The sequence below is a fragment of the Cnephaeus nilssonii genome (assembly GCF_951640355.1).
Source record: "Cnephaeus nilssonii genome assembly, chromosome: 4".
In the NCBI taxonomy this organism is placed as follows: domain Eukaryota; kingdom Metazoa; phylum Chordata; class Mammalia; order Chiroptera; family Vespertilionidae; genus Cnephaeus; species Cnephaeus nilssonii.
In genome coordinates, this window is record NC_137075.1 from 102945985 (window position 1) to 102969888 (window position 23904).

The window sequence follows — 23904 nt, forward strand, 5'->3', positions numbered from 1 at the left end:
AGTCCTTTGATTGATCTCTTATCTCCTCCATCTCTCCCTAACCTTCCCCTTGTAATTTGACAGTCTGTTTGATGCTTTACTGTCTCTGTATCTATCTTTTTGTTCACAAGAGTTACAGACACCTCGCACTCACCATATATGACTCTATGTAACCAGTCATCATCATTGGTCCATTTTGGGGTCTCTTTTTCTTCAATGGATTCTCTATTTGTGATTATTAAAGCACTAATTCATTGATAATGAAATAAATACATAGTTCATAAAATCACAAAAAAAACACCCTTGATTAAACCTAGCTTCTGTACTACATAGATTATATCTTTACATTAATTGACTTAAATGTTGCACATTATCAGTGAATCAACATATTTCATAACATATTTGTACTGGATTCATACTTAAGTTTTTTATTCTATTTATTACTTTATATTAATACTATGAATACTTTTAAAAAAAAAATCCAAACCAAGGTAAAATCTTCACCTGTACCTTGGTCTCATTTTCTGCCATCAGAGCAGATGCTGAAATAAGCTTGGTGCATTCATTCTGAAAAGTACAAGCAGACAAAAGAATAAACGATATTACTTTTATAACTTAATGTAATTAAGATGTAAAGATACTGCCTATAGAAATATAATTAGAATGAATGTATATCAAATTAGTAGATAAAATAGTTAAATTAGGAGACAAACATAACTAATCAAACATAAATCAAGAAGGGAGAGTGACAAACAGAAAAAAAACAATAAAGAAAAAGCACAAAAGTCAACTTAGAAATACATAAATAGTACATACAAATATATTGGTCATCACAAAAATGTAAAAACAATACATTACCCAGATATGTCATAAATAATCAGAATATATTTTTAAAATTCAACTACATATTTACCCCCCCCCAAAAAAAGATCAAGACATTTTCTCTATTGTACCATATTTTCCACTATTTATTTACAGTCATTTGAGGTTTATTAATTAATGGTAATATTTATTTATTTTGCTCTTAATAAAATGAACTTCAAACTAATACCTGACTGAGGGCAATAATTATTACCTGTCAGTGTGTATGCCATCCTTTGTCAAATACATAATACCCTTGGCCCTTTCTTAACCTTTCCCACTTATACTGATATTCATTTTCATTATTACATATTTTATTCATGAACAAAGCTTCATGCTCCTCATCTTTATTCATTTATACATTTGTCTATTTATGCTGCCATTAAATCTTTAATAATAATATTTTTAAAATTCATGAACTCAAAGACCAAGAACGAGATCCTTTTATATTCCTGACATCTGTCCACAGGTTCCTGTCATAAAAGGAAAACGTGCCGGACTCCATTTGTGTTGGATGTCAGACTTCCAGATACCTATTCAGCTCATATGCCCCACAATGCACCAGTGATCATTGTTGGTCCAGGGGTGGCCTTCATTCTGTATTGTCATCTACATAAATCTCAAAAACACAAGAGAGAGATTCTTAAGTATCTCTAACATTCATTTTAAGATCACTTCCACTAAGACCAGATTCCTATCATTAACTCAGCTCAGAGTTTCATATATGGATTAATCAACACAATGTTTCACATTAATATGATATTTAACAGTGACATATGTCTAATCTTCTTTGATTGCTAGAGGCCCGGTGCACATAATTTGTGAACCGGAGGGAAAGGGGGAGTCCCTCAACCCAGCCTGTGTCCTCTTGCAATCCAGAACCCCTCAGGGGATGTCCGGGACCCCTTGCAGGGAGCAGGTGGACATCCCTCTACAGTCTGGGACCTCCTCGTTCCTTACCACCCGCCTGCTCGCTGCTCCTTACCGCTCAGCTCGCTGATCCTTAGCGCTGCCACGGAGGTGAGAGAGGCTCCTACCACAGTCACTGCAATCACCAGCCTTGAGCCTGGCTTCTGGCTGAGCTGTGGTCCTCCTGTGGGAGCTCACTGACCACCAGGGGGCAGCTCCGGCGTTGAGTGTCTGCCCCCTGGTGGTCAGTGCGCATCATAGCGACCGGTCGTTCTGGTGGCTCTGCTGTAAAAGTCACTTAGGCTTTTATTATATAGATAGTAACACTTTTTAATTATACAGTGAAAATCTTAAAAAAACAGAACACGGTTAAAGCAAAAAGAACATTGGCTATTACTCACAGTGGTCTCCATGCTCCTCATACAGATGCAGTCACAGAGCTCCTGCCCAGGGAAGATGTTGACATCAGATGGCGTGCTTCCATCCTATGGAGCACAATGCACATGGGACCAAAGAGGCAATCAAGACATTATCGCCATTAGCCCCAATTCCACCATTATTTAGTCAGCCATGTACATCATTGGTGATTTGTGATGGTGTCTACTTTACTTTCTCTTAAGTGACTAAACAATATCAATATGGCCACTGACAGACTAGGAACATTGGTTGTTGCTCATTACTATCTATATTAAATTTAGCAAAAATAAACAGCATCCTTATACTGTTTATTTTCATTCATCTTTAGTGTTCACAATATATACAAATAGTATTTCTTATCAGACGACATATTTTTATAATTGGAAAATGTTTTACCCTATCGTTCATTTGTAAAACATTTATTGGTATAGTCACTGATTCAATTATATTTATAGAATATAAATGAGTGAAAGCCAAAATTGGACCCTGTATGTCCTGGTATTTCAGCCACATGAAATAGATTCATTTTTTGTTGGACCTCAGAGTTCCAGTGGTATTCGTTGCATGTGAATTATATGCCAGGAGTCATCATCATTGAATTTGTTCTTTTTATCTACTGTCATCTATGTTTTTTATTGGTTAAATTCACTAATATAAAAATAGATATAAATGAATAAGAAAATCACAAATAATATCCTGGAATATCCCTAACAGCCATCTATTTTTTATTTATTTTTATTGTTGAGAGTATTACAAATGTCTCCCATTTTGTCCCCATCGTCCCCTTCCACCATCCATATATTGAATCATTTCCACTGAAACCAAACTCTTTCATTAACTGAACTCAGTGTTTCATATGTAAATTAATCATCATATTGTTTTATATAAATAACATTTGATATTGACATGATTGGGCTTCTTTGGTTATATTTAATACTTTCAATAATACAAAATAATTTTTTTTAAACAACCAATCCAATACAAGAACACTGACCATTACTCACGTTACTCTCCATGCTCTTAACACACCGTTGCAACCACGGAGCTACGACCACAGAAGACGCTGCAATCAGCCCAAATGTGTTCTTTCTGAGGAATATAGAACAGAACCAAAGATAAAAAATTTAGTGATTTCGTCACTCATTAATCTAGAGTACATTTATTTCCATTTATATTAAGGAAATGAACAACTTAGAACTTGCCCCTCACCTAGAAAATGAACACTGACTAGCACTTACTATTGTCTATGTCATCCTCAGCCAAAGACTTAACAGTCATGCGCCAATTACTTCCCTTTGGACTTCACTTTTTCCAAATTTATTAGTAGTACTCTTTGCCTCACAATGTATTTTTATGATTGGACATTACTTCATTCATCTTTACTTATATATTTGTTTATTGATTATTACATTTATCCAATTATAATAATAGAATAAAATAAACCCGAAGACCACAACCATCCTTGCCTATTCCTAAGTTCTGTCTATGGGACCCTTTCACACGAAGAGAAGGCCCTGGGTTGCTCTGTGCTGGACCTCAGAGTTTCAGACACATTATAATTTATCATCCTCACCTCAAATGCCACTGATTCTCATCACTGGTCCAGGACGAGCACACATTCCCTTTGTTCATTTCCAAGTTGTTTATTAATTCATTAATTCACACTCATCATACAGTGAATTAAGCAAATCACCCAAACCAACACAAGAACTATGACAATCACTCACATTGGTGTCCATCAGAGGCGAACAGAGGGCTGGAGGCCAGGGAAGACACTGACGCCATCTTGAGTGGGTCCGTTCTGAGGAGCGCAGAACAGAGCAGTCAATAAAAAAAACAATTCATCCAAATGGCTACTTCCTTCCCACATTTCATTACTAAGTTGGGTAGGTATATGTTAATTCTTCATTATGTATTTTGGACTATTAACAAAGGGACCAACCTCAAGCTTGAAACTGATCCAAAAGAATAAAATTGACTTAATTATCCTCATCTACATAATCCTTTGCCAAAGAAGTAAAACCTTTGATAAATTTATATCTAAATGGGCATAAATGTTTTTTATTTTTATGTAATATGTCTTATTTCACAATGTATGTTCATAATTGGACAATGCCTCACTTTCTCCTTTATCTAAGTATTATTTTTATTTGATGAGCTTATTAATGATTCATTAATAATAAAAAATCTAAATCTACAAATCCAAAATAAGAACATGACCTATGTGCATTTCTGACATCTGTCTATAGCATCATTTCCAAAGAGGAATGAGACTAATTATGTATTGTGCTGTATCTTAGAGTTTCAGGCACTTCCTATTGTCGCTGAGAATTGCAGACACATCCTGTTCATTGCCCATGACACACCCTACCAGTTGTCCATCATTGGTCCAAGATTTGCCCTCTTTTCCCTCATTCATGTTTCTTGATTTATTAACTTTTCAATTGACTCATAATAACAAAATAAATTTACATGATCACAATAATTCAAGAACAATGCTCTTAAGTCTCCCTAACATTTGTCTACAGAATAATTTCCCTCCAAACTATCATTAATCAATGTTAGTGTTGCACAAACCCATTAAGGAACATATGTTCCACATGAACCCCATAGTGGGCCATGGTTAACTTCTTTCATTATACTTAACACATTTTCTGAACAATACAGTTAGTGTTCTTAAACTAATCACCCATACCAGAAGAGATGTGGCTATTACTCACATTGGTCTCCATGGTCCCCACAAAGAATTCTTGGCCATGGCAGAAGTATCAAATCAGCTAGGTGCATTCACTCTGAGTATAAGCAATACAGATAATAAAATATTGAGACATTCTTGCCATAAATACGTACTTTTCTCATTTCATTTTCTTAGTCATTTAGGTATGTGGAGAGTGATTATTTATTTTTCTCTAAAGTACAGGAACCACTTAAACTTACTATTGACTCAAAGCAAGAATATAGATTACTATACATCTCCATCTTTATAATTCTTACCCCAAAATGTAACACCTTGGTCTATGTATTGCTTAATGAACACCAGTGGTTCCAAGTTATATTAATAATAATTCTTGTCTGACAACATATTCTCACATTGTGATATACCTTACCCTTTTTATACTGATATTTATTCTTTCATTTATTCACTTATAAAATTAAAATCCATGAAGCACCAAAGGCTGAGTTATAATCCTTAAAAATGACTGAGCTCAACCCATAGGCTCATTCCCACGGATATAAACACTTCAGTTCCTTTTTGTAGTGGACCTCAGAAGAGCTCAGATGCACTCCACTCTCATCAATGACCCATGGTTGGCCTTTTTCATTCATTTGCACACCCTTTTTATATATAGAATGATCCAGGCATCAGAGCTAAAACATTGACCAGTACCTGTACCTCTTATGTGCTCCTTCCTCATAATGAAAATGCAGTGCATCTTCATCCATGAAGGCAGTTTAGCGAAGACCTAAAAATAGAAATATAAAGAGCTATAAAAATTAGTGTCATGGTCTTTCACTATTTTTAAAATCATCCTAAACATTACTAAATCAAGTTAATCCTATACTTTGCCTCCTCATTATTAGTACCAGCCTGTCCTTGTTTGATTATATTCATGTATGCAGCCATTGGCTCATTGCAAATATAGATTCCTAAACTAGAGGTCACCTAGAGCTCTTGGTTTTTTCAGAATGCTTAAATCATGTCTGGTCCACCCATTTTGTGGAGTATTAAGACAATGTTAAAAGAATGAGACATTTTTTCCACTGAACTATGCGTTTCCTCTTTCATTTACTTAGACGTTTACATATTTATTAATATATGTGTTACCTTGTTTTTCTTAATATAATAATCAACCTAGGACTCACCTTGATCCAGAGGAAGAGAATTAACTGTTATTACCTATATCTGAATATATAAAAATGTTATTCTCTACCAGGCAGCATCAGTAGAACTTGGGAATATATTAGAAATGCAGATTCTTGGACCCCATACCAATCCTACCAAATCAGAAATGCTGACAGTGAGTACCACTGTCTGTATTTTAACCAGCCTCCAGGTGATTCTGAAACTCAAGTTTGAGGAACATTGCTCTACATTACTTTAACCCAAAGAGCTAACCAACACCCTTGAACTATTGGTTTCTTAATACACTGCAGTATTTCAGAATTATATGAAAGTAATTTCTGTCTCACGACATTTTTTTCTTAATTAAACCAGCTTTCCTTTTTCTATCTATTTTTTAAAATATTTTTATTGATTTCAGAGAGGAAGGGAAAGGAAGAGAGAATCATTGATCAGCTGCCACCTGTATGCCCTCTACTGGGGATTGAGCCCAAAACCCAGGCATGTGCCCTAACCAGGAATCAAACCATGACCTCCTAGTTCATAGGTCAACACTCAACCATTGAGCTACACTGGCCAGACTTTCTATCTATTTATCTAACTAACATTTATCCAATCTACTTACTGATTCTTTCATTTATTCCCTAAGAATAATGCAATAAATCCCCAAGTTCCACTGAAACCTCATAATTAGATTCTTGAAAATTAGTAAAATCTAGCTCAAGACTTATTCCCACAAGTGTAATATACCATACCCTTTTTGAAATGAACATCAATAATGCAGAAATGAATTCATCACGAGACATGTTCAGGATTCATTCCATTCGCATCACAGATCCTTGTTCTCTAAAGATATAAGGAAGAACAGCCATGATCCCCCTATCCACTGGGCATCCAAACACTGTCAGTATCTTACGTCTTCCTATGAATTGCATCACTGAATTAATACCTTAGATCTTTCCCCAGAGGAATGGTTAAAAGTGGAGGTACACACCTAACAGGGAATAATAAGTAGCTTTGAAAGTGAATGTAAAAGTCTCAAACTTTAAAAAAAATTGTACTGAATATTAGCATAACCAATGGACACAGAAACTGGGGTGGTGGGGGTGAGGAGGGGTCAATCGGGGGGAAAAGGAGATATATGTAAAACTTTAGACAATAAAAAATAATAATAAAATAAATTGTACTGAAACGACTTCATAAAATGTGCTACATAGCATATCTTTATCAAAGATCCATATTTTATTTAAGTACATAGCTATTTATTAATAGCTTTATCTTCCTTTCATTTAATTCATGGAAAACCTTAGAAACTATTAATTTTTAAACAAAATCAAAACTATTTAACTGCCCAGAAACCCAAAACAGAAATGGTATTGTATATCTCTGTCTAATTAATTCCCTTCAATCCAACTGATAAGAGCAAATTTTTTTTTTCATAAGGGGGACATAGCATGAGTAGGACTGATGAAGGATGATGCTTCAACATATACTCATCACTGGTCAGGTGCTCTGTCCCCTTTATATTATTAAATTATTAACCTGTTTGTTAATTACTGATAAGAAAATCAGTATGTCTGTGTACAAACTCAAGATGGTAACACTAACTGACTGTAACTAACTCAGGTGCTCACTGGCATAAGTATTGGGGAACAATATACTTTTTGCAAATTCATTGCAGAAAAATTGACAAATAAAGTTGGAAATCTTTAACGTGCACAGCATGATGATTTGATTTACATTGTGGAATGATTACCCATGGAGCACAGTGAAGCCAAATGGATTGGTCTTAACTGTCATCGGACATATTTTTGTCACCGGTTCATGCTCGGCCATCTTTAATGTAGTTGATTAAATTATATAATCATTTTACTACTTATTATGTTTTTAAAAAACACCTGCTACATAGTTACAGCACAGAACATGAACATTGACAAATACATATGCCCCTTATGCTAATATAAAAGCCTCTCCATATTGTTAATGGACTTCAGTTCTTTGAAAATGGATTGGGGATGATGTTTGTTTCATTATGCCATCTTTCACATTTGACTCTATTTATCCTTTACTTGTTCATACATTTGTGTAGTTATTATTGCATTAACTTTTAATAAGAAATCAAATCTGTTTTTCATTGTACCTCGGAGTTCAAGGTAAGCAGTATTCGCCCTTGACTCACCTGCCGCCAGGCCACAGTATTGACCCCGTATTCACCTTCTTGTTCTTTATTCAGTGTCATTTTATGAAAAGAGAAATGATTAAATCACTAATAATAAATATATAACAAATTAGTTTTTAAAAGTAGCTTTAATATCCCTAACCATATGATACAAAATCACTTTCTAAAGAGCAAATAGTCTAGGTCTGTTTTGCTGATGAATCTGTGTTGAATATATGGATTAGTCAATGTACTTTCTTCAGTGTAACCTCTTTATTATTAATCCTTGATTGGCATAGACTAATCTCTACCATCTGTCTATAGAATTATTTCCCTCAGCAACTCATCCCTTTTATTAAATAACCTCAATGTTTTGTATATAAATTAATAAACATAGTGCTTCACATTAATTGCATTTTGGTTGGCATGCACTGATTATATTTCACACTTCTTAGTAATAGAGTGAATACCCTTAAGCCACCCAAACTGAGACAAGAACGTGAATATTACTCACAGACACAGAGACTCATGGTCAAGACCATCACCACAGAAGAATCCTGAAATCCGTTAGGGCAGGTCCATTCTGGAGTGAAGAGCACAGTAGGTGGTTAAGAAAGGTTGAGACCTCTTATCTACTGATCCTTGCATTTAACTTTTTATTAGTCATTTAAGAAAACTAGCAATATGTAAAAATGTCTAAATTCTCACAAGTGACCAAATAATAGCGACCTTGCCACGGACACAGAATATGAACATTGTCTGTTACTATGAAACGCTGACTATAAAATCTTTAGCCAAAGAGGTAATCTGTGGGCCATTATTTCCTAATGTGCAGGAGTTTTTTCTATATATATGCGTTGTATTTCTTATCTAACTGCGTATCTTTGTATTTGGGCAATTCTAATGATCTTTATCTTAATTATATGTTTTATTGATTATTTCATTGAACCAGATGTAAATAGAAAGATAATACATGAATGTAAATAAAAAAAATCCTCATAGACTTATGAATTGTCTAGGGGATCCCTTCATACAGGGCAATGGACTAGTATGCATTTGTGCTGGAACCCAGACACGTGTTCAGCGTATTAACTCACACACCACCAGGAGTCATCGTTGATCCACGATGTCATTGTCCCTCCTTTTCTCTAATATTTTCTATAATGTGTACAGAGTAATTTATTCATTTATCAAAATAATCTTAAGATCCTATTATTCATAAAAACTCAAGAAAAGCCTTAATATCCCTATTCTTTGTATCAAATCATTCTCACATAAATCTTTCTCATTGAAGAATGTATATTCTTCATATATATATACATATTCATCGATATAATCAATGTTATATCAATGAATAAAAGAAATCCCACATTTGTCACTGGGCTAGATTTGGCTTTCTTTGATTATATTTCACACTTTTTAATGTTACAGGGAATACCCATTAAAAAAATGCTGGAACTGAGACAAGAACTTACTTACAAATAGAGGCAATCAGAGAGCTCGTGACCAGGGAAGATGCTGGAGTCAGCTCCATAGCATCCACTCTCAGGAGTACAGAGCACAAAATAACACAGAAAGATGAGACCTCATCTCCGTTGCTCCCTGACTTCTACATTTCATTATTCGTTGATTAATGATCAGATTTATTTGTTCTTCTCTTAATAAATTAAACATCAGAATTGTAATTGACTCAGAGCAGTAACTATTACTTATCATTATATATCTCATTCTTAGTCAAAGATGCAATACACTTGATCCATTTAATATTGATTGCAATATACATTAGTATTATTTTCTTCTATACATTTTAACAATGAACAATACTTCACCCTCTTCATCCGTATTTATTTTGTCACTTATTCTTTTATAATAATATTTTGTAAAATTTATGAACACAAAACGAAGAACAAGAGCTTTGTAAATTCCTGACATCTGTCTATACAATCACTTCTAACACAAAGAAGGGACTAGGTTTCTTTGTGTTAGACCTCAGAGTTCCAAACACATTCGTTTTTACTGTATATGTTTGACTCATATGCCACCAGTCGTCATCATTGTGACAGGCTGGAATTCTTTTCTTCATTCTCATCTATACCTGTTTACCGATCAATTTATCAATTCACTAATAATAATAAAAATATCTGTGAATAATAAATACGCAAAGACAAGATTCTTAATATCTCTAATCTTTATCTATAGAAGTATTTGCCTCAATGCATATGCCTATGTTACTAATCAGCTTCATTGATGCAAATAACCATTAATTGACATCAAGTTTCATGTCAATTCCATATTTATTATGCGAGTATGACTAGCCTCCTTTGAACATATTTAATACTATTTTATAGCATTACAGTGAATACTCTAAACAAACAATCTAAACCAAGAGAAGAATTAGGCTATGACTTACATGTACCTCTACAGAGGGCCGACCAGCGGAGCTCCTGATGATGGCCAAGGGCTCGGTCAGCTACAGTGTGTTCGTGCTGAGGAACACAAAGCAGAGAAGATGATAACGAAATTGAGAGACAGTCTACTGAGGCACACAATCACCTCCCATTTAGCCAGTCACTCCAGAATATAATATGTACTCATGAACAAACCAAATAATATCAACCTTGACACAAAGAATTAAAAACTTTGACTATTATTTACTGTCTGTATCATTCTTAGCCAAAGAGGGGAGATAATAGAACCATTTACATTTCTTAATGAATGACAGTATTTTCAATATGCATTAGAAATGTTTATTGTCTCACCCTCTTCATCTTATTTATTCTTGTACATTGGTTCCTTTTGAACCATTTATTAAAACTCATGAAAACGAACCAAGAAAATGGTCCTTTTTCATTCCCTAATATCTGTCTATAGGATCACTTCAAACAAAGGCACTAGACTATGTCCCTCTCTTTATTGGACCTCAGAGTTTCAGACACATCGTATTCATCATCTCCGTGACTCTTACTCCAGCAACTGTCATCATTGGTCCATACTGTGGCCTGTTGGTCTTCATTCTCATTGTTCTCTCTCATTACTTGTCATCAATATTACAAATATGCATTAGTAAATATAATGCTTCATAATATCTCATATTTATCATTTCCTATGGTTGGTGTGGGGCTTACATTCCACACTTTTAGCAATACAATGAATACCCTTTTAAAAAATTCTTAAACAAACACAAGAACTGTAACCTTTACTCACATTTCATCTCAATGCTTTACACAGAGGAAACCATAGATCTTGTTACCATGGAAAACACTTAAATCAGCTTGAGCATGTTGATTCTGAGGAGTACAAGACAGAGCAGATAATTAAAAATTGAAACCTTTTCTCCATTAGTCGTTTTCTTTCTCATTTCATTTTATCAGTTATTTAGGTATTTACTTCTTCAGAACATATATACATATAAAATATAAATATACATATTAAAAATTAACATTCTCATCTCAAGACTGACACAGGCCAATAAAACTGTATATTAATTCTCAGTGTCAGTGTTTATATAATCCTTAGAAAAGAGGTAAGGGACTTGGTCCATTTCTTTCTTAACATCAGTTTTTCAGTTTATGTTAACTGTATTTCTTGATAAGGCTTCATCCTTGCTTTATTTAGTGACATATTTGTTTATTGGTTCTATCATTGATACATTGATACTAATAGTAATATACTAGAAATCCATGAATCCAACATGACAACAACCATTTCCTTGCATGTTCCTAATGAGAGAGGAAACAGACTAGATTTTGTTTGGCTTTTGGACCTCAGACTTCCAGACACATAGCAATCATAGTACCTCCTTCATATGCCATCAGGGATCATCATTGGTCCAGGCTTGGGCCTCTTCTTCCTCATTCGCACCTACAGTTGTTAATTGTTCAATCTACTACTAATAATTAAACACATATCTGTGAGTCACAAAAATGCAAGGACAAGAGCCTCAAGATGGTTGTCACACTCCTTTAGGACCAATGGCTGGCTTATTGATTATACCTCTTTTCATTAATCATCCCAATTATTCCAAAGGTAAAATAATCAACATAATGTTTCGTACATGTCCAGTTTAATCATTGGACCATGGTTGGTTTTTTTCCACTTTTTAAATTATTACACTGATATCCTAAACAAACTTCCCTGACCAAGACAAAAACTTTGGTTATTACTCACACTGGCCTTCATGCCCCTCCATGGAGCTTCTGAACACGACAGATGCTGAATCCTCTTCAGGGGTTTTCATTCGGAGAAGTGCAAAGCAAAGGAGACAGACAACAACAAGATGGAAACATTATCGCACCTTACATTTAGTCAATCGTAGAATACAGTGATGTGGGCTAATACTTCATATCATACTTTTAGTGACCAGAATAAGAACTTTATCGAAGATGGAAGGTACTGGAACCATTTACTTTTGGTAAAGGAATACAGTAGTTTAAATAAACTGGAATATTTTTTATTCCTTCACCACAGATTAAGAGTGTATGATGCGCGACTGGTGTGGGTCAGTGGTTGAGCGTCGACCTCTGAATCAGGAGGCCGAGGTCTGATTCCTGATCAGGGCACATGCTCAGGTTGTGGGCTTGGTCCCCAGTGCGGGGGGTACAGGAGGCAGCCAATTAATTTTTCTCTCTCATCATTGATGTTTCTCTTTCTCTCCCTTCCTCTCTGAAATGAATTTTAAAAAAAATTTTAAAGAGTGTATGTTATTCATCTCTGATTTTTAAAATTTGTACATTGAGTCTGAAATTGATCCACTTATAATAAAATAATAAAAATCCATTCATTTCTACATCTGTATCAAATAAATCATTAATTCATTAATAATAATTAAGTGAACACATGACTCACAATATCCAAGGACAAGATTGTTGAATATCTCTCACATTTGTCTATAGAATCATTTCCCACACAGACTAATTATTTTTCATTAATCAACCTCAATGCTGTACATTAGTGATTAATAATATAATGTTTCTTATCATTTGGCCATAGTTAATTTTTATAATGTTTAATATTTTTAATAACTCAATAGATATGTTTAAACAAATAATGCAGTCTAAGATGACAACTTAATGAACTTCAGTTTTTTCAATAAATGCTCATCTTTTTCATCATTCTTATCTGCATAAGCTCATTCATTAATTCATTGATTTACTAATATTAAATTTTAAAACTATATGATTCATACAAAACAAGAATAAGAGTAATAAATATTCCACATATAGGACCATTTGTCATATTGATATATCTCTTTAATTATCATCAATGTTTCATATATGATTAATTAAGATAATCTTCAGACCAATCCCATATTTATAATTCACGATAGTTGGCATCTTGGACTATATTTCGCATTCTTGATGACATGAATATTTGAGAGAAAAAAACCTCAAAGACATGAACTGTTCCAATGTATTACTCACATTGGTCTCTACTCACTACACAAACAGGCAACCATAGATCACGTGACCACGGATGATGCTTCCATCTGCTCAAGTACGTCCTTCTGAGGAATACAGATAAAGCAGATGGTGAATACATTAAGGCCTGCTCTAAATTGACCCTTTTCCCACTTATTTCATCTACTCAGTCATAAAGGCATTTATTATATTTCATAATTTATACACATATAGAAACATAAATATAAATATAATGATATGACTCTTTAGAAAAATAATGTCCTTTGTCCATTTATTTCTTATCAGATTTTTCAGTTTATATTAATAATATTTCTTGCCTCACCATATATATTCATAGTTGATAAGACCAACTTAGTGAAGCCTTGTTTCCTTAGTGATATATTTGTTTATTGGTTTTTATCATTGATTCATTGATATTAATAGTAATATACTAGAAATTCATTAATCCAAAATTACAAGAACAATAGGATCATTTGCCAAAGAGGAAATAGATTAGATTTTCTTTGGTTTTAGACCTCAGACTTCCAGACACATAGCAATCATAGTACTTGCTTCATATGCCATCAGTCATCATCATTGGTCCAGTTTGGGGCCTTTTTTCTTCATTCTCATCTGCATGTTTATACATTAATTTATCAATAATAATTAAATACATATCAATGAATCACAGAAGCTCAAGAACAAGAGCCTTAGAATCTTTATCATTTTTTAAGAATCATTGGCTAATTTTATTCATCGTCTTCATAATTTAAAAAATAGATTAGTCAACATAATATTTCATATATTTGCAACTTAATCATTGGAACATAGTTGGTATTTTTTCTTATATTGAATATTTGAAAATATATACTCAGAGAACACCCTAACCAAATACCCAAAGCAAAATGAGAACATTGAGAATTACTCACGTTGGTCTTCGTGCTCCTACAGGCAAATAGGAAGATCACTGAGCAAGGCACAATGCTTAATTCAGCTTGGGTGTGTCCATCTAAAGAATAGAAAGCAGAAGAGAGGATAACACAATTGAGATATTTTCTCTATTGGTCTTTGCATTTACATTACATTATTTGGTGATTAAGTTGTATATTATTTTGGGGTAATATTTATTAAACTTTCCACTAACCCCAATATTGACCATTATTTATATCATCTATAACATCCTCAGCTAAAGGTATGTTGGACCTCAGAGTTCCAGAGTATTCATCATCAATGACTCATACGCCACCAGTAGTCATCATTGGTCCACGGTTAGCCTTTTTTATCCACTCTCATTTATGTTTATTAATTAATTCATCAATTTAGCTGATCAAAATAAAATTTAAAAAATATGAAGCACACCAAAACCTAGAGTATGAGCCTTGACTAGTCCTATATCTGTCTATAGAATCATTGATGACATCAATATATCTTTCATTAATCATCCTCAAAGTTTTATATAGGGATCAATCACTATAATGTTACATATCAATTCCATATTTAATAATGGGCCATGGTTGGCTTTCTTTGGTTATAATTCACACTTTTCAAATACAGAGTCTACGTTCATCACAAAACTCACATTTGTTTCTATGCAGCAAACACACAAGCAGACATCTTGAGACCATGGGAGAATCTGTAGTTCAGGTCCAGTGCATCCATTCTGAGAAGTGCAAGCACAGAGGGAGATGAAAAGTTGAGACTTTATCTGCACTAACTTTGCTTTCTGCATTTAATTTACTCAGCAACTTAAATATTTACTCACTTTCATAACTTACAATGCTTCACACATTTATATTAATTTACTTGTATGTGTTTTTTTAGTTCTTTCACTAATCTATGCTCATGGAATCATTATCCATGAACACAAAAAGTGAAGAACATACTTTGCATGTTATTAACATCTGTCACTATGGTCATTTCCAACAGAGGAAATAGACTAGATTTCTTATTGAGTTGGACCTCAGAGTCCCGACATACAGTATTCATCATCCATGACTCATACCCCACCAGTCGTCATCATTGGTCCAAAATTGGCCCTCTTCTTCTCCATTAATTTCTAATTTTCTTTGTTAATTAATTATTTCACTAATAAATAGATAAATCACAGAAATTTAAAAAAATTTTTAAGTTTCTTTAATAGCCATATGATCATTTGTCAGCTTGATTACATCTTTACAGCACAATGTTCATCTGGCGTATGTTACTATGACATCATGAGAATGTCATATGTATCATTGGGCCATGGTTGGCCTTCTTGAATTCTTTTAACAATACAGGAAATATCCTTTAAGAACTTCCCAAATCAAGACAAAGTCTTTGACTATACTCACATGAGTCTCCATGCTCCTAACACATGGAGGCAACTAGAGAGCTTCTGACCATGAAAGATGATTAAATCTGCAGGGAACGATCATTCTGAGAGTAAAAAGCAGAACAATTGATTAAAATATGAAAATATTCTCTTCATTAATCCTGAAATCCTCCTATCATTTTATTAGACATTTAAGTCTGTATTAAATTATGATATTTTTTCTTGAGAAGATAATGTTGAAGAAGGCACAGAACAAATGAGAGCGTGGACTGTTATTTATAGTGTAGGTATCATTCCTTAGATCAGTGGTTCTCAACCTTTCTAATGCCGCGACCCTTTAATACAGTTCCTCATGTTGTGGTGACCCCCAACCATAAAATTATTTTCGTTGCTACTTCATAACTGTAATTTTGCTACTGTTATGAATCGTAATGTAAATATCTGTGTTTTCCGATGGTCTTAGGCGACCCTGGTAACAGTTTTCAAAATGTGGGTCGCATCCCACAGGTTGAGAACCACTGCTGTAGAGCCTAAGACCATCGGAAACACAGATATTTACGTTACGATTCATAACAGTAGCAAAATTACAGTTATGAAGTAGCAACGAAAATAATTTTATGGTTGGGGGTCACCACAACATGAGGAACTGTATTAAAGGGTCGCGGCATTAGAAAGGTTGAGAACCACTGCCTTAGATAAAGAAGTAATGCCTTTAAGACATTTATTTCTTAATGAACTTCAGTGTCTTTAATATATAGTAACAGCATTTCTGGCCTCACCATATATTTACATAGTTGGACAATGTTTCACCCTCTTTATTCATATATTTATATTAATTCTTTCCATTTATATTAATAAACTCAAATTCCATGAACACAAAACTAAGAACAAAATCCTTGAATATTCCTAACATCTGTCCACTGGAATATTTCAACAGAAGGTACAGATTAGATTATATACTGTGTGAAACCTCAGAATAACAGGCACATAGTATTCATCATCCATGACTCATACTCTACCAGTCATCACCATTGGTCCAGATTGGCCCTCATTATCTTCAATTGTGTCTACATGTTTTTACTAATTAATTCATCCACTAATAGTAATAAAATAAATGCCTACAGACCATAAAAACTTGAAACTAGATCCTTGAATATTTCCAGTATTTCTCTACAGAATTACTTCATACTTATATATATTTCATTAATTGACTCCAATGCTTGCTATAAAAATTAATGTAAACTTTAACCCTATTTTACAATTGAAGCTGACTAAATTGTGTCTCTGTAAAGGGAGGTTTAAATGAACTGTGGCTCAGAATTAAAACTGAATAATACATTTTACATAAATTAATTGAATAATTAACTCTTAAAATGAATAAATGGTCTTGCTTTTTTCTCCTTAGTTGACCAAAGATGTGCTAAATTGGCCCACACATAACCTTCATTCATTTTATTTGTATATGTAATTATTTATTTCCTTTCAATAAGAGTTAAGTCCCTATGCCCTAGCTCAGTTGACTAATGAGTTTGCCGACCACTGGGATAGGGGCTTAATCACAGGAACAACAACAGCCTGTAATAAATATATTCAAAATTGCAAAAGTGTAAGAGCCCAGGACTGTTTTCTTTACCTGAAAAGCAATTGCATAGAACTGTATTCATCACTCTCCAGGCTGCATCACATGGGCTCCTTATTGGTCCATGCTGTGCCCTCTTTCAAATAATTGATTGAAAAGTTAACTTATTCTTTTCCACATAATAATAATATCATTACTATTTGTGACTCCACAGAAACAGGGTAATATTAATGCCTGTCCATATATTCATTGGACACAAAAAGAAAAGACCAAATAATCTTTTCTGTTCTTTTTAAATTAAAAAAATAGTGAAGATCATTGAATTAATCCTAACTGGTCATGTGACACATTCAACATAGTCTGTGTCTAAGTCCTCTCAATTATGTAGTGATTTAATCAATAATTAGTTTAAGCTAATGTTGTGCCCTTTTCTATAAAACAAAAAACCAATAACTCGGCCCAGAAAAATAACATGGGCTCTTACATCCATTTACATAAATGCTCTTTACCCAAAAGAGTCAGCTCTAATAAATGTATTTATTTTACTGCAACAGTGCTTCAGAAATGTATTAACAATGATTTTATATTATATATATATTTCACTCCATATTCTCATATTTGAATCAGGAATAACCCATTTCCTCTTTATTCACTTATATGTTTCTTAAATTATTCATTCATTGATTTAGTGAAAATACAATACTCAGAAACCCAACAACTCCTTCATATCCATAACTCCTAGCATAATCTCCTGTGCCATTCAGATCACAAAGAGGAATGTTCTGGTAATGGACCTCAGAGTACAGGGTTTAATGAAAATGCTTGATTTCAGAATGATCCAGACACACTCATCATTGACCCAGGGTAAACAATCTTGTTCTACATTTATACTTTTGTTTATTGATCCATTCATTGATCCACTAATAGTAATAAAGTCAATATTCATTGTTTTTTTATAAAAGCCAAGAACATCCTGGACTATGACCAAGATGTGTTTCTAGGCTCATTTGCCATGAACTCAATTTTTTCTCCATAGACTAGATCTCTTTCTGCAGTGGCCATCACTGAGGGAACAATTAACATCCTTGCTTCACACCTGTCCTATCCCACCTACCTTCCATCTCCGGATGCACTCCTCCCTCAGTGAGGAGCCATCCAGGAGAATTGTGCATGACAACATGAATGTGCTATGACTGGGCTCTCCAATACCATCGCCATTAGCCACAGGTAACTAAGGACTTCAAATGTGGCTAGTGCAACTGAGGAACTGCATTTAACATCCAACTTTAATTCTTTTACATTTAAATGGTCACATATGGTTAGGGGCAACCAAATGGGACAGTGCAGCCCTAGATTTTATGGCTGGATAAATGTTTAAATCAAATGCAGTGCAAAAATAAGACGGATTATTAATCAGCTTTGAAAAGAAAATGTCTTCCATCTTGTTTTTAACCACAATTGTACTGAATTGGTTTAACCCATAATCTTTGTGTCATAACACATTCATATTAGGGACATTTACAAGATCTCTGACCATTATTTACTTCAGTCTTCAGGTTTCTTACCCTAACAACGAAGATCTTCATCAGCAGACTGATGACACCAACCATGGTCTTCAGTCTGTGGAGTCAAATATATGCCAATGTTCAAGGCCATGAGCAGTCCATATTTACACTGATTTAAATGACATTACTTTTGTGGTACTAGGTTAGTCATAAAGTCGATTCAAGTCTCATTTTTATCATTGAAAAATTCAGTCTATATCCATCAAGTGATCAAGGTGCCTGAATAGCCTCAATTTCTGCTATAAGCTCATTTCCATAAGGAAGAGCGGAGACTACTTTGTGATAATGGACTTCAGAGTTACAGATGGCTTTAATCAATATTTTTGTTTCAGACACCCTCCAAATTCATCACTGGTCCAGGCCTGGCCCTCTTTTTCTTAATTCATTTATACTTCCATTTTCCCATGAATCACAAACTTCCAAGAACAAGGTCCTTGATACAACTATGGTCTGTCTCTAGACTGACTTCTCACAAAACTTTTAGACTAAACCTCGGTGTAAACCTTGCTTCATACAGTATCTCCGCTAAAAATGGCCCATGGTTTGGGCAGTGTCCATTTCACTTGGCCAATTTAAAGCATGAAGTCATAGACACTCAAAACCCACAATGGAACCCCACATGTAGGACACAGACAATATGTTCCACCTTCTAAGAGCTTCCTCTAAACAGTTAGCCTGGATTTCTACCAATATGGAGATACTTAAATCAACGGTGGTGCAGAAATAATAGGGAATAGCAAACAATTCTCAAAACTAATTAAATGCCTTCCATCATTTGAAGAAATGAATCTCAGGTGTACTGTAATGAGTTAATTATTTTAAAATTTATCTTTATTGTTGAAAGTATTACAGACGCCCACTTTTTTTGTTTTGTTTTTTTGTTGTTGTTTTTTCCCCATTGACCCCCCTTGTCTCCGCCCCTCCCAAGCGGAGGCCACACTATTGTCTGTGTCCATGGGCTATGCATATATGCATGTAAGTTCCCCAATAACTATTTCCCCTCTACAAACTGCAAACCCCCTTCTTTTCTCTGAAAAGAGGGTTAATACTTTTAGGTACCAAACACATCCCATTTTGGGTCTATACTTTGTATTCTTGGACTTTGTTTATATATCTTTGTTCCACTAAACCACCTCAGTGACCACACATGACCAGCCAGGAACAGACACTGTGTTACTTACATTGCCCTTTTCCCACAGACAGAGGTAACAGCTAAGGTCTTCACCAATGGACAAGGACTGAATCCAATGTGGAGTGTTCATTCACGAGGGAATGCAGATTTTTAAAAAGAATAAAAGGAGTAAATTGAGACTTTTAAATAGCAGTTCGTTAATCCTTACTAGATTATTCATAAACATTGGTTTGTGTCACATTTTCATCAATCCAATAGCCATGTACTTTTCATCTATTGATCTACCATCAAACATAAGAATTATAGCTATTATTACTATATTCATATCTGTCTATATACCCCTACCTAATAGCAAAAAGGACACCACTTTTTATTGGGGGGAAATGTTACAAAATGAGATTGTTTCTTGAAACACTAAGTAACGTTAAATCTATCCACTGGGACATGCTGTGCTTTCTTTCACATATTTATTGATTAACTTATTTATTCGTTAATTTAATAACTCTAAGGTTAATTTAACTATCTGCTCTCGTTGCCTAAGGAAAACACAAAAGGGTAGAGCCATTTGCTACCCAAAGCTCCACAGGCTACACGCAACGTTCTCTCAGCACCGTCGGCACTGATGGAACCTGCCACAGTGATGACACGTTGCTTATTGGCACTGCCCAATATGGCAGCCGCCGGCCACATGTGGCTAAAATGTGGCCAGGGTCAATGAGACATTGGAAGTTCTTTTTAAATCAATTTGAATTAAAATGCTAATAGAAAGATGCATTTAGAGGGGCTTGGGTCTTTGTGATTTAAGTGACTTCATAAGGTTAGAGCAAGATGAATCACGCATCTGCGTATAACCACATATTACCTCCCTGCCCCACGCTTTATGCTTTTCTAAGTAAGGGACTGAGATATGAAATTATTCTTTCACTCGCTTATTATAGCACCTAAGGACAATGGGCAAGGAAAGTGAGTGAAGCTAAATTTATCCATGGGCTTTTTCTATACAAAATGCATTTACATTTTTCTTTTTAAATAAAAAAAATCAGTGAACACAAGGGAATTAGTAATCACATTTCTCCGTGATCATATTTAAACCTTTTTTCACATTTCAATAACTATCCATTCATTTGCATACTATTGTTATTATTGATATTAGATTATTATATATTAAAATAATTTTATACTAATGTGTTTATCATGATTTGTTATATTGCTACTGAGCTTATTATATAAAGTATTATTATGCAATTATGTAAGTTTTTGTCCCTTTTTAAAATAAAACCTACAAGCAGAAACTCACCAACTCAGAAAAACAACATTGATGTTCTCATCTATCTGCCTGTATGCCTCAACTCTATTTTATTTGAACACAAAGTTTCAAAAATGTATTATCAATGATCCTTGGTTCATTGGGTAAGGTGCAACCCTCCTCTTTATACTGTATTCATGTGTTGATTTACTTATAATAATATAATTCATATTCATGAACAATCAATCATCAAGAACACATCATTGAATTTTCCCAGTTTCCTCTGTAAGCACATTTCCCATTGACGGAGTGGACCTCAGGAGCAGCCGGGTAATCAGAATATTTGTTCAGAATGCCCCAAGCAACATTCATCATTGATCCAGAGTTGGTACTCTGTGCTTCCATTTAATATATTGTCCTTGACTTATTCATCAGTTTGTGAATAATAATGCAATCAATGTCCATGAATGAGGAAAACAAAGCCAAGTTCCTTGGGGATATGAATGTGTCTCTGAGCCCTCAGTTCCCCCAGAGCTAGAGGAGTGGCCCAGTTTGTGCAAATGCACGTCAGCATTTCAACTATCCATCTGTCCACTTCCTTCTATTACATCAATTCCCTTAGTCATTGGTCCATGCCTGCCTCATTCATTTAACATCCATGTTTTCAAGACGGTACAACGGGTTCATAGTCTAGAACAATATCAATGAAGATTTGTTTCCTAATGAATTCAGTATTGCTGAAATGGATTCATCGTAATTCTGAAATCATAACCCATTTTCATCATTGGTCAATGTGTGACCACCTTTGAACTATTGGTGTATGTTGCCATTTATTCCTTCAGAACATTAAATGAATGACTATGAACTCTGATTATTACTTACATTGATCTCTTCTCTTTACTCCAAAGAGGGAAAAAGCAAGATCATCACCATGAGATAATAATATAATCTGATAGCGTTCATTCTGAGGAGTAAACAACAAATTTTTAAAAGAATCAGTCTACCTTGAGCTATTTTAAAGGATCAATAATCAATTAAACAAAGACTTAAATCCTATTCTAACATTTGGAAAGAGAGAGCATCCACTACCTTATATTTATTAACATGTGCAATTTTATTTCTTTTTTTATATATCTTATTGATTTCAGAGAAAGGAAAGAAGGGGGAGAGATAGATATATCAATGATGAGAGAGAATCATTGATCGACTGCCTCCTGCATGCCCCACACAGGATCGAGCCTGCAATCGAGGCATGTGCCCTGACCAAGAATGGAACCGTGACCTCCTGTTTCATAGATCAATGCTCGACCACTGAGGAACACTGGCTGGGCAACATGTGCAATTTTATATTTTAAGTAATATAATGAGCACCAGTGTTACTAACATTAAAAAGAAACAAACTATCATTATTAAGAATATCTCTCTGTACTTGCTGCCCGCATAGGTAACAGCCAAGATCATCTTTTATGTTGAACTTCGTGCAGAATGGGATATATGGCAGATTCAATGCATGGCACAATCTCACCAATGGTCCAAGTTTAACCCTACTTAATATATGTATTCAGTCACTTGCTTTACTTAATTACTGTGGGGTAAGAAGACCATCTCTTCATTTTCCTAAAAGAATTCCAAAAAGTATAAACAACCATCTAAATGGAACTGGAACATTGTTATTTGCCAATGTTTAATGCACCATTGGAAAGTCCTAGAACCTTTGTCTTCCTATGGGTATCAGTTGTATAAAACATGATGAAGCATGATGTTTACACCCAATTGCATGCTTTCCATTGATGTATTGTTGGCTGATTGAAATATAAATGTATACATTTGTGCACTTATAATTATACTTCAACGTATGTGAGACCACCCACACTGGGTAAGTACCTCAATAATATTTACATATGTCCTTATGTCCTTAGCCAAAAGGATAGCACACTGGTCCCTTTAACGAAGGTTTGCTTACACAAAATTGCATTAAAACGTTGCATTAATCATTACTGTGTTTGTATAAAACAGTCTCATCATTGCTCCATGCTCTCCCCCTCAATTCCATAGTTTATTCAATCAAGGATTTATATAAATGTATTTCCCTTTCCTTAATAAAATGACCAATTGGCAATCTGCCTCAACACAGAACCAAAACATTGCCTCTTAACCGATGACCATATGCTCCTTACTAAGGTGATAAGAGCCTTGACTACTAATTCATTAGAACTGAGAATTTCAAAATTGCCTTTTAATAATTTTCCATGTTTCATTCAATGTGATAAAGGTAGTGTACGCATATCTCTCTTACTTTTCCTTCACTGACCTATTTCTTTATGTGTGTGTTAATTTTATTATAATAATGCATTCACACCCCAAACCACAAAGCCCAAGAAAAAGGTTCTGTAGGCTCATTAGAAGATAATGAGGTGTGTCAGAGCAGTGGACCTCAGTCTTAGGGTTTAATCAAAATTCTTGCTTCAGAAACCCCATGACAATCATCACTGGTCCATGCTGGGAATTTT

The 23904-nt window shown here is 34.4% G+C and overlaps 3 long non-coding RNA genes across 7 annotated transcripts; all 3 read right to left on the bottom strand.

The window, feature by feature from the left end:
* Window positions 1-715: 715 nt before the first annotated feature.
* On the bottom strand, window positions 716-5631 carry LOC307098845. 5 transcript variants are annotated; one of them, XR_013813470.1, is made up of 6 exons: window positions 5555-5631; window positions 4887-4958; window positions 3894-3967; window positions 3161-3255; window positions 2151-2234; window positions 716-2034 (listed from the first exon to the last, which is right to left on the bottom strand). It is a non-coding gene; the product is annotated as an uncharacterized lncRNA (long non-coding RNA). The 5 variants fall into 5 exon arrangements; XR_013813471.1 differs by having other exon boundaries at window positions 716-1449; window positions 1826-2234; XR_013813472.1 differs by having other exon boundaries at window positions 716-1459; window positions 1826-2234.
* A 1130-nt stretch (window positions 5632-6761) lies between these two features.
* LOC307098869 lies at window positions 6762-13105 on the bottom strand. Its single transcript, XR_013813478.1, has 6 exons — window positions 12333-13105; window positions 11370-11452; window positions 9641-10651; window positions 8680-8748; window positions 8187-8230; window positions 6762-6853 (listed from the first exon to the last, which is right to left on the bottom strand). It is a non-coding gene; the product is annotated as an uncharacterized lncRNA (long non-coding RNA).
* A 172-nt stretch (window positions 13106-13277) lies between these two features.
* LOC307098868 lies at window positions 13278-22382 on the bottom strand. The gene is made up of 7 exons (XR_013813477.1): window positions 22277-22382; window positions 20198-20254; window positions 19017-19071; window positions 15892-15976; window positions 15141-15221; window positions 14491-14570; window positions 13278-13668 (listed from the first exon to the last, which is right to left on the bottom strand). It is a non-coding gene; the product is annotated as an uncharacterized lncRNA (long non-coding RNA).
* Window positions 22383-23904: the final 1522 nt, after the last annotated feature.